The sequence below is a fragment of the Mirounga leonina genome, unplaced genomic scaffold (genome assembly GCF_011800145.1).
Source record: "Mirounga leonina isolate KUSES-001 unplaced genomic scaffold, KU_Mleo_1.0 Mir_151, whole genome shotgun sequence".
Taxonomy (NCBI): Eukaryota; Metazoa; Chordata; class Mammalia; order Carnivora; family Phocidae; genus Mirounga; species Mirounga leonina.
Window position 1 is genome coordinate 102689741 of NW_023270377.1, and position 11124 is coordinate 102700864.

Sequence of the window (11124 nt, forward strand, 5' to 3'; positions counted from 1 at the left end):
AGGTTCCCCAAAAATTTAAAAATTGAACTATCATACAATTAAGCAATCCCATATTTGGGTATATATCCTAAGGAAGTGAAAACAAAATCTTAAGGAGATATTTGCACCCTTGTGTTCATTGCAGCCTTATTCACAACAGCCAAGATATGGAAACAATTTAAGTGTCTATAAACAGATGAATGGATAAAGAAGATGTGATTATATATATAATATATTATATATAATTATCTATCATTATCTAGTATCTATCATCTATCTATCCATCATCTATCTATCATCTATCATTTATCTAGTATCTATTATCTATCTATCTATCATCTATCTATCTATCTATCTATCTATCTATCTATCTATCTATCATCTAATGATGGAATATTATTTAGCCATGAGAAAGAAGGAAATCTTGCTATTTGTGACACTATGGATGGAACTTGAGGGCATTATGTTAAGTGACATAACTTGGACAGAGAAAGACAAATACTGAGTGATATCACCTATAGGTAGAATCTAAAAAGCCAAACTCAGAAAGAGAGAGTAGAGTGGCAGTTCCAAGGAGTTGGGGGCCAGGTAGGGGAAATGGGCAGATGTTGATCAAAGGGTAAAAACTTTCAGTTATAAGATGAATAAGTTCTGGGTATCTAATGTACAGCATGGTGATTATGGTTAATAATACTGTATTATATACTTGAAAGTTGGGAAGAGAGTAGATATTAAATGTTCTCACCACAAAAAGAAATGGTAATTATGTGATATGATGAAGATGATAGCTAATGTTATGGTTATAATCATTTTGCAATATGTAAGTATGTCAAATCAACATGTTGTATACTTTATACAGTGTTATATGTCATTTATATCTCAATATAGCTGGAAAAATAAAAGAAATAGTGTACAATCTCAAAAAGCAAAACTAACTATTAAGTTGTCTTGGTTCTAAGTGACCTGAACTAAGGAACACAGATATAATAAGTTCTTCCTGAAGAAAGGGCAACATCCTTCTCAGAGTCTAGGGCCAAGACTGAAGGCAAAACGTTGAAGTTGGGTACAGGGCTTGGTCAGTCATTATATTATGTGGATTATATTACAGGACCCAAACCAACCAACCAACCAATCAACCAACCAAGAAATGTCTGTGATAGAAATCCTCATATGTAGAAGTATTTAGCAAACCCAAACTGCATAAACAAATTGAATGAGGGAAATAGGTTTCCTTAACATTGCTCTAAACCCAGTACACTCCATAAACCTCCATCAGAGTTCCTATGTTGTTTTCAGGATTCAGATTTAGCTTGTTCTTGCATAAGAAATCTGGATGACAATCCACATAATCTATTGAATAATTTATTCAGAAATGGACCTATGAGTTTTTGCATTTCTTTTAAGTTTTTCTCCCCATCCCAGAAAAATCAATGTTAATGAGATTACATTAAGAGTTACTTCTAGTGAAGGATTTTATTGAAAAGGTCATCTCGGTAAGTATTCTAAGAGGCCTAAACATTAGGAAGTAAATTTGTGTACCGAAGATATTAGATACAGCCTTATCTAAAACAAATAATATTACAATATTGTAATGAGAATGAAAAATTCCATTGCACATATGCTATTAGGAGTGGCTCAGCATTAGAACATAAGTGATGACAATCCAATTAAGCCAAGTATTCCCTCCCTGGTTTAAGGTTACATGTTTGAAGCACTCCACGGCTCCATCCAGACTTTTACATTGGCTCTGACCAGAATCAGTGTCATGGCTTACTATCATTTGCAATATTATGGAAAATTACAATGCAGTATAACTTGCTTTTAAGACATAATGGCTATGTATTTGGAAACTAGGGTAAATTATTAAAGCACAGGTTTTGACTATATCACTAAAATTGATATGTCAGTGAATTAATTTGTCAAACTTTGATAAGTAGTTGCAATGCAGAGTGTTTAGGTAAGATGGAAGGGAAGTAGGCCAGCTACATCTCTATAATGTCTGTCAAATATTTAATCAGATAGGCAAATAAGGCCTGAAAATCCAGTTGGCTTAGGGTTTTGGGGGGTTGTGCATTTGATTTTTTTTTTTTTTTTGCACTCATACAATGTAGAAAGATCAGTCCAGCCAAAAGATCTGGTGGGTCCAGTTGTCTATACTTTCAGTCTGTGTGTAGCCCTGTGGAGCTGGGGAGAGGAGACCTTGGAAGGAAAAGCCTTGGCCCTTGTACATGGAACATAGTGAATCATGCAATCAGTGTTTCAGACTGGCACACCCTCTTCTTTATGTGGGCCCAGACCTGACGTTGACACAAACTGACAATTTCTTTTTGCTAATTTTCCAAAAGGAGCTAATAGAATAAAGAGGAAATGAATTTTGGTATTTTAACTGATTTTACTCATCTGATTCATTCATTATTTCTATAAGAATTTAGCAAGCCACTTCTGTATTTCAGACCCCATTTCAGGCATTGGTCACATGAAGATAAATAAGACATGGTCCCTGATCCCAGGAAGCTGACAGGTAAGTGTGGAGGTGTCACAGAGATAGGTAGAGCAGAAAGTAGAGAAGTTGCCAAGTCTTGCCAGGAAGGGATAGGGTAGCACTGAGGGCATTCCAGATGAAGGAATAGCTGAGTCAAGGCCCAAAGGTGGAGCTCTGGCAAAGCCTGGTGCCTTCAGTAGCTATTAGTAGAAACTCAGCTTGGCCGGAAGAGGACCAGGGTTAGGAGCCTCTAATTCATATTAAAGAATTTAGACTTCATTGTATAAACTCTGGGAAAAGATTTAAAGGTAGGATTGAAACATGGTCAGGATTATATGTTAGAAAGGTGCCCGTGGAGGGGAAAGATTTGATGGTGTGTTTGCAATTGGAGATGAGGGGACTAGAGAGGAAGATATTGCACGAATAGTTATGGTTAACATTTACTGAACCTTAATATGTGCAGGGCATAAATGGCATACATGGATTTTTTTATTTAATTTTTACTATAATCCTGATGATTGTTATTGGGAAACAGTTGTTAAAAAACTAGACAGAAAGCTGCTGTCATCCATCCAAATGAGAGAAGATGAAGGTTTAGACAAATAATATGGCGGCAGGGATGAAATACAAGAGTGTACTATTCATGTGAAATACATATGATTTGTTGGGTGTTGGCTACTGTGCTCAGCATTCATTTTGCATTGTAGCTCCAGATCTTGGGATGAAGTAGGAGTTCAGAACATGCTCATTAAATCAACTAATTTCTGATCAAAAGGATATTTTTTGGTGTATGAGTTCTTATACAAACTTCTTTATTCACCAGAAATCATATCCCTGAGGTTCACAATGGAGCTTGACTATTTCTTTAAATGGCTAAGTCTCTTACAATCATTGTTCTGACCTCTCTCAAGAGAATAAAGATGATTTTGGCCTAATTATCCCAGGTTTCCTGAGAGGAACCATTATCACTAATGGTTAGCATCAAAGAAAGTTCCCTATCCTCACTTTACAGAATCAGGGTGATGATTTCTTTCCCAAGCTAGATCACAACATTTCTGACAGCAAGAGAATTTTGGACTTTTCAGTTAATTAGTTTTAATTAATTAGTTAATTGGTTTCATGGCTGCTATCTACTACAAACATATCTTTTGTTAGTCTTTAGGCATTTATTTTCACTAGGTAATTTAGAAATCCATTAAAGAATCTCATGACTACCCTGGATCCAGGGAGAAAAAACTTTGCTCATGACTCAAAAACCAGGAGCTTTCACACCTGTCTGCCACCAGCCTCATCAATCACAAGCTTTGTGATTCTCGTTATTGGTTACCTGGGGCTGATGCAATCAATATGGAAGCCATTTCTGGTTTGGTATCCAACTTTCTGACCACATGTGTATGCAGGGACAAAACCATGGTGCTTTTGATTCAGAAAGACATCTTACTTTAGTTTTCAGGGAGGCTTCTTCCATTACAATAAAGGTTTTACTATATAAGAGAGTAACATGTATCATGTGATGCAATCTACAGAAGTTTAATTCTCACAGTGGCTCTGAGGGCAAGGCATTCTGTAAGGAATTTGAGGAAAGGTAACAATAGTGCCTTACAGAGGTGATGAGATGTGTCCACAGTCTCATGGCAAGAATTTAAATTAGATTTGTTTGATTCCTGAGCTCATGTTTTTTCAATAATGTTATTGGGTTTATCATCATCATCATCATTATCATCATCTTATTATGAAAAAGTGATACTGGTTGTAGGCAATTTGGAAAAAATCAGAAAAATAAAATCTCACCCATAACTCCTTGTAAACCTTTCAGTTTATTTACTTTAGTTTTTTCTTCTTCTAACCAGTTTTGTTTTTCTATTTTTACATGACTATGAATATACTGCATAGGTAATTTTGTATCACTGGGACATTATTTTCAATCTTATTTTGCGAGAGAGAAAAAAGTACTTAAATGCTATGAAAGAGGTCGAAAATAGGAAGGAACATAAGCTCACAGAAGTGGAGATACTTTGCAAACCCAAGAACGCATCAATCATTAACATTTATTTTGAAACATTTTTGCAGTGTTAAAGAACAGCAGCCTGTCACTGCCAATACTCAGAAGACAGCTGTACCGTTATGCAACCAAACGTCCTGAGTCTCAGTAAATTCCCGTTAATTTGCCTTCTTTCCATGTCAGTCAAATATTATCATTTATGAGGTTATTATGACAGTTAGATCCCTTTCTCTAGATAAGGAAGTGATCACTAAAGAGTGAAGTTGTGTGGACTGTATTTGTGAGAACATAATTAATTATGAGACCTTCTTAAACTCAACCAATAATGGAATTATGATAAAACTAGGAAAAAAATGGATTCTAGTCCATGAGATTTAGAAACTCCTTCCAAACAATATTTTGAGATGGCCATCAGGAGTCAACTACTCCCTGGTGACTGATAAATTTGAACTAAAGGGTATTAAATATTTTAAAGAGTTATTTATTATAATCTAATCCTCAGATTCATTGCCTCAATAAATGAATCACTTTATTTCAGCCATGCAAGTTAGCATGCTCTCTGGAAACCAGCCTGGGGAAGCATGAGGATGTGAGCAAATGAAAGTTCTAATGCCCTCTTTGCCATTGAACTACCTTTAGAGATGATGTTTCACTTAAAATCCAAGTTTTTATTTTTGCTGAATATAGAGTAGTGTGATGGTTTAGCAACCTAAGTCAACACAAAGAATTGATCTATATTATACTTGACAAGAGTTAGCACAGGTGTGATTTGAACTATATAGGATTGATAACAGGAGTATGGAATTGGTGAATTGCTTTGTCCAAAACTAAAAATGCAGCCTTGCTTGTCCATAGTGGGGGTGGGTAATACATGCTGAGCTGAGGAGACAGAAATCACAATTGCTTGGTGAAGCCAAGTCAGGGACCAAGTTGCTGGCCAAATGTTGAAGAAAAGATTCAAATTCTTAGATTAAAAGTCAAGTTGGCTCTAGAACCAAATATGGGTCATGTATCACAAATTATATATATATATATGTATATATATAATTTTTTTTTTGTTCTGAGTGGCTGACTCTCACTTCCACAGGGGCCATCTCTAGGGAGTCACAATGTTGGCAACACAATATTGATCCATCTCCAGCCAATGAAATAAATTTAGGTAATTGGATAAGGCCCAGGTACCAGGTTGATAAGCTACCTAAGACAGGTGAATGACAAATATTTTAAATAATACATGTGATAGGGACATGGCCACAGTAAAGCCACAATCACTGTGGCCCAGGAAGTTATTCCAAATAACTTTAGGGAGGGCTCTGGTTAGGTTAATCATTTCCTATCCACTTGGAGTAACAACCTACCTGTCACCCTCCTCCACTCAACTATAGGCTATGGGTTTTTTTTTTAAGCTCAGATTTCAACTTATTTTTGAGATATCACAATAAAAACTCTTCGACACTCTTGTGTTTCCTCCATGATAGTTATTTTTCCTTTAGCTTTTTAGATGACACGCTTTTGTGATTTTTTTTTATCATTATTTACATCTCTCTTCCTTATTTTAAACTCTGTTCCTATATCTTATTTCTCACTGGTTATAATCTTCCTGAGGCCAGAAATTAAGACATGGACTTAGACATTTCTCCATAGTGCTGGTACAGAGCCCTGTGGGCAGTACTTACTGTAGGGATGGTGGTCAATTGGGTGAGAATCAACAGTCACCTTTAAATGAAATTTTTGTGGATTCTCATCACTACACTCCCATTTTCAATATAACTTACTTGGAAGATTTGTTGTTGTTCTTTTCTGAAAGAGAGGGAGGAGATCTACATGATTAGGTAGAAGATATGAGACCTGGAATTAATGTGGTAACTTATAAGATTTTCTACTGTTTTAGTTGGGGTGACGAAATGATTTATGTGAAACCACTTTACAAACAATAAGTCCCTTTAGAAGTAGTTACTTTTATATAATTAAAATTCTGGGATCTGAAAATTGCTTTGTAGATTTTTTTTCAATACCCTTATTTGTACAATATTGTTTCTAAATTTGCATTAATAGAGGGGTGGAAAGATGGCAGAGGAGTAGGTGACTCTATCTCAACTGGTCCCCAGAATTGAGCTGGATATCTACCAGACCACTCTGAGCACCCACGAAACCAGCCTGAGATGTAAGAAGATCTGGATCTCTACAAACAGAATATCGCAGGTGGTTGGTTTTGAGGTATGAAGCAGGGAGCTGTGATTCTGCTGGCAGATATCAGAGGACAAATGGCAGTTGGAGGGAGCCTGGTCCTGGGGATCCTACGCCGCTGGTGAGTGACAGCCTCACGTGCTGGAGATGGGGCACAAACTTGCAGACCAGTAGCGGCGGGGCACAGACTCACAGACTGGTAGTGGTGGGGAAAGGACTTTAGGGCAGCCCCTGGGGTGGAAACCAGAGTGGCGGGGTAGCATGTGCAAACTGGGAATGGCTGGCAGTTTCAGAAGCACAAAGGGCAGAGACATGCCCCAACCTGGAGACAGGACTGGGAGCACTGCGGAGGGGCGCACAACCCAGGATGCTGGTTTATAGCAGCACGGACAGAAATGGAGATGGTGTGGCCTGGAGAGCTCACTGAAGAACAGACTGTGGTCTCTCTGCTCTAAGGCAGAGGGTTGGAAACGGTCTCTTCTGCTCTGACTCCTGGAAGAGACGCGGAAAGCCGCCAGGGAAAGCCGCCAGAGAACAAAAGCCCCAAAACCTGATTCCCGCTGAGCTCATCCCCCGCCACAGGGGGGGCAGGGCAACTCCATCCAAACAGGGTTGCCTGAGTAACAGTGCAGCAAGCCCCACCCCCAGAACACAGGCTGGGAAAACAAGAGGCCAGCAACCCTAAGGTCCCAAGAAAACAGGTGCATCTTGCTTGGGTTCTGGTCAATAATTTGGACTCTATACATTCCCTCAAACACCCATCAACAGAATGACTAGGAGGAGGAGCCCCCAAAATAGAAGAGACTCAGAGATTATGACTTATGCTGCAGATTTACAAATGGATGCAGATATAACCAAGATGTCGGAGATGGAATTCAGGCTAGCAATTGTGAAGACAATGGCTAGAATGGAGAAATCAATTAATGGCCACATAGAGTCTCTAAGGGCAGAAATGAAAGCTGAATTGGCAGAACTTAAAAATGCTATCAATGAGATCCAATCCAATCTAGATAATCTAACAGCTAGGGTAACTGAGGCAGAAGAATGAATAAGCGATCTGGAAGACAGTATAATAGATAAAAAGGGAAAAGAGGAAGCCAGGGAAAAACAACTCAGAATCCATGAAAATAGAATCAGAGAAATAAGTGACACCATGAGGCATTCCAATGTCAGAATAATTGGAATCCCGGAGGGAGTGGAGAGAGAGAGAGGACTAGAAGATGTATTTGAGCAAATTGTAGCTGAGGACTTCCCTAATCTGGGGAATGAAACATTTGTGTCCTAGAGGCAGAGAGGACCCCTCCCAAGATCAAGGATAACAGGCCAACACCCCGGCATGTAATAGTAAAACTTGCAAATCTTAGAACCAAGGAAACCATCTTAAGGGCAGTTAGGGGGAAGAGATTCCTTATGTACAGAGGGAGGAACATCAGAATAACATCAGACCTATCCACAGAGACCTGGCAAGCCAGAAAGGCCTGGCAAGACATATTCAGGTACTAAATGAGAAGAACATGCAGCCAAGAATACTTTATCTGGCAAGGCTGTCATTTAGAATGGATGGAGAGATGCAGTTTCCACGACTGGCAGAAGTTGAAAGAATATGTGACCACTAAGCTGGCCCTGCAAGAAATATTAAGGGGGGTTCTATAAAAGGAGAAAGACCCCAAGAGTGATCTACAACAGAAATTTACAGGGACAATCTATAAAAACAATGTCTTCACAGGCAATATGATGACAATTAATTCATATCTTTCAATAATCACTCTCAACGTGAACGGCCTAAATGCTCCCATAAAATGGCACAGGGATACAGATTGGATAAAAAGACAGGACCCATCCATATGCTGCCTACAAGAGACTCATTTTGAACCTAAAGATACATCTAGACTGAAAGTGAAGGGATGGAGATCCATCTTCCATGCCAGCGGACCTCAAAAGAAAGCTGGGGTAGCAATTCTTATATCAGACAAATCAGATTTTAAACTAAAGTTTGTAATTAGAGACACAGAAGAACACTATATCATTCTTAAAGGGTCTATCCAACAAGAAAATCTAACAATTGTAAATACCTATGCCCCCAACATGGGAGCAGCCATCTACATAACCCAACTGTTAACCAAAATAAAGAGTCATATTGATAACAGTACATTAATTGTAGGAGACCTCAATACTCCACTCTCAGCAACGGACAGATCATCTAAGCAGAAAATCAACAAGGAAACAAGAGCTTTGAATGATACATTGGACCTCATAGATATTTACAGAACATTCCACCCTAAAACAACAGAATACTCATTCTTCTCGAGCGCACATGGAACTTTCTCCAGAATAGACCATATACTGAATCACAAATCAGGTCTCAACCGATACCAAAAGATTGAGATTATTCCCTGCATATTCTAAGACCACAATGCTTTAAAATTGGAACTCAATCACAAGAAAAAATTTGGCAGAAATTCAAACACTTGGAAGCTAAAGACCACTCTGCTCAAGAATGTTTGGGTCAACCAAGAAATCAAAGAAGAACTTAAACAATTCATGGAAATCAATGAGAACGAAAACACATCGGTCCAAAACCTATGGGATACTGCAAAGGTGGTCCTAAGGGGGAAATACATAGCCATCCAAGCCTCACTCAAAAAAATAGAAAAATCCTGAATTCACCAACTAACTCTATACCTTAAAGAAATAGAGAACAAGCAACAAACAATGCCTAAGCCACGCATTAGAAGAGAAATAATTAAAATTAAAGCAGAGATCAATGAATTAGAAACCAGAAACACAGTAGATCAGATCAACGAAACTAGAAGTTGGTTCTTTGAAAGAATTAATAAGATTGATAAACCACTGGCCAGACTTATCCAAAAGAAGAGAGAAAGGACCCAAATTAATAAAATTATGAATGAAAGGGGAGAGATCACGACTAACACCAAGGAAATAGAAACAATTATTAGAAATTATTATCAACAACTATATGCCAATAAACTGAGCAATCTGGATGAAATGGAGGCCTTCCTGGAAACCTATAATTTCCTTAATGTCCAAACCAGGCCAAGACCCCATCAAAAAGGAGAATTTCAGACCGATATCCCTGATGAATATGGATTCCAAAATCCTCAACAAAATCCTAGCTAATAGGATCCAACAATACATTAAAAGTATCATCCACCATGACCAAGTGGGATTTATCCCCAGGATGCAAGGGTGGTTCAACATTCACAAATCAATCAATGTGATAGAACACATTAATAAGAGGAGAGAGAAGAACCATATGGTCCTCTCAATTGATGCAGAAAAAGCATTTGACAAAATACAGCATCCTTTCCTCATTAAAATTCTTCAGAGTATAGGGATAGAGGGAACATTCCTCTAAAATCCTCATAAAATCCATCTATGAAAAACCCACAGCGAATATCATCCTCAATGGGGAAAAGCTGAGAGCCTTTCCCTTAAGATCAGGAACACATCAAGGATGCCCACTCTCGCCCCTATTGTTCAACATAGTACTAGAAGTCCTAGCAACAGCAATTAGACAACAAAAAGAAATAAAAGGTATTCAAATTGGCAAAGAGGAAGTCAAACTCTCTCTTTTCACAGACGACATGCTACTTTATGTGGAAAACCCAAAAGACTCCACCCCCAAATTACTAGAACTCATACAGCAATTCAGTAATGTGGCAGGATACAAAACCAATGCACAGAAATCAGTTGCTTTCTTATACACCAACAACGCAACTGTAGAAAGAGAAATTAAAGAAACGATTCCATTTACAATAGCACCAAAAACCATAAGATACCTCGGAATAAACCTAACCGAAGAGGTAAAGGATCTATACTCTAGGAACTACAAAACACTCATGAAAGAAATTGAAGAAGACACAAAAAGATGGAAAAATATTCCATGCTCATGGATCAGAAGAATAAACATTGTTAAAATGTCTATTCTACCCAGAGCAATCTATACCTTCAATGCCATCCCGATCAAAATTCCAATGACATTTTTCAAAGTGCTGGAACAAACAATCATAAAATTTGTATGAATCAGAAAAGACCCCGAATCACCAAGGAAATGCTGAAAAATAAAAACAAAGCTGGGGGCATCATGTTGCCCGATTTCAAGCTATATTACAAAGCTGTGATCACCAAGACAACATGGTACTGGCACAAAAACAGACATATAGACCAATGGAACAGAATAGAGAACCCAGATATGGACCCTCAACTCTATGGTCAAATAATCTTTGACAAAGCAGGAAAAACATGCAATGGAAAAAAGACAGTCTCTTCAATAAATGGTGCCGGGAAAATTGGACAGCCACATGCAGAAGAATGAAACTCCACCATTCTCTAATACCATTCACAAAGATAAACTCAAAGTGGGTGAAAGACCTCAATGTGAGACAGGAATCCATCAAAATCCTAGAGGAGAACATAGGCAGTAACCTCTTTGACATCGGCCACAGCAACTTCT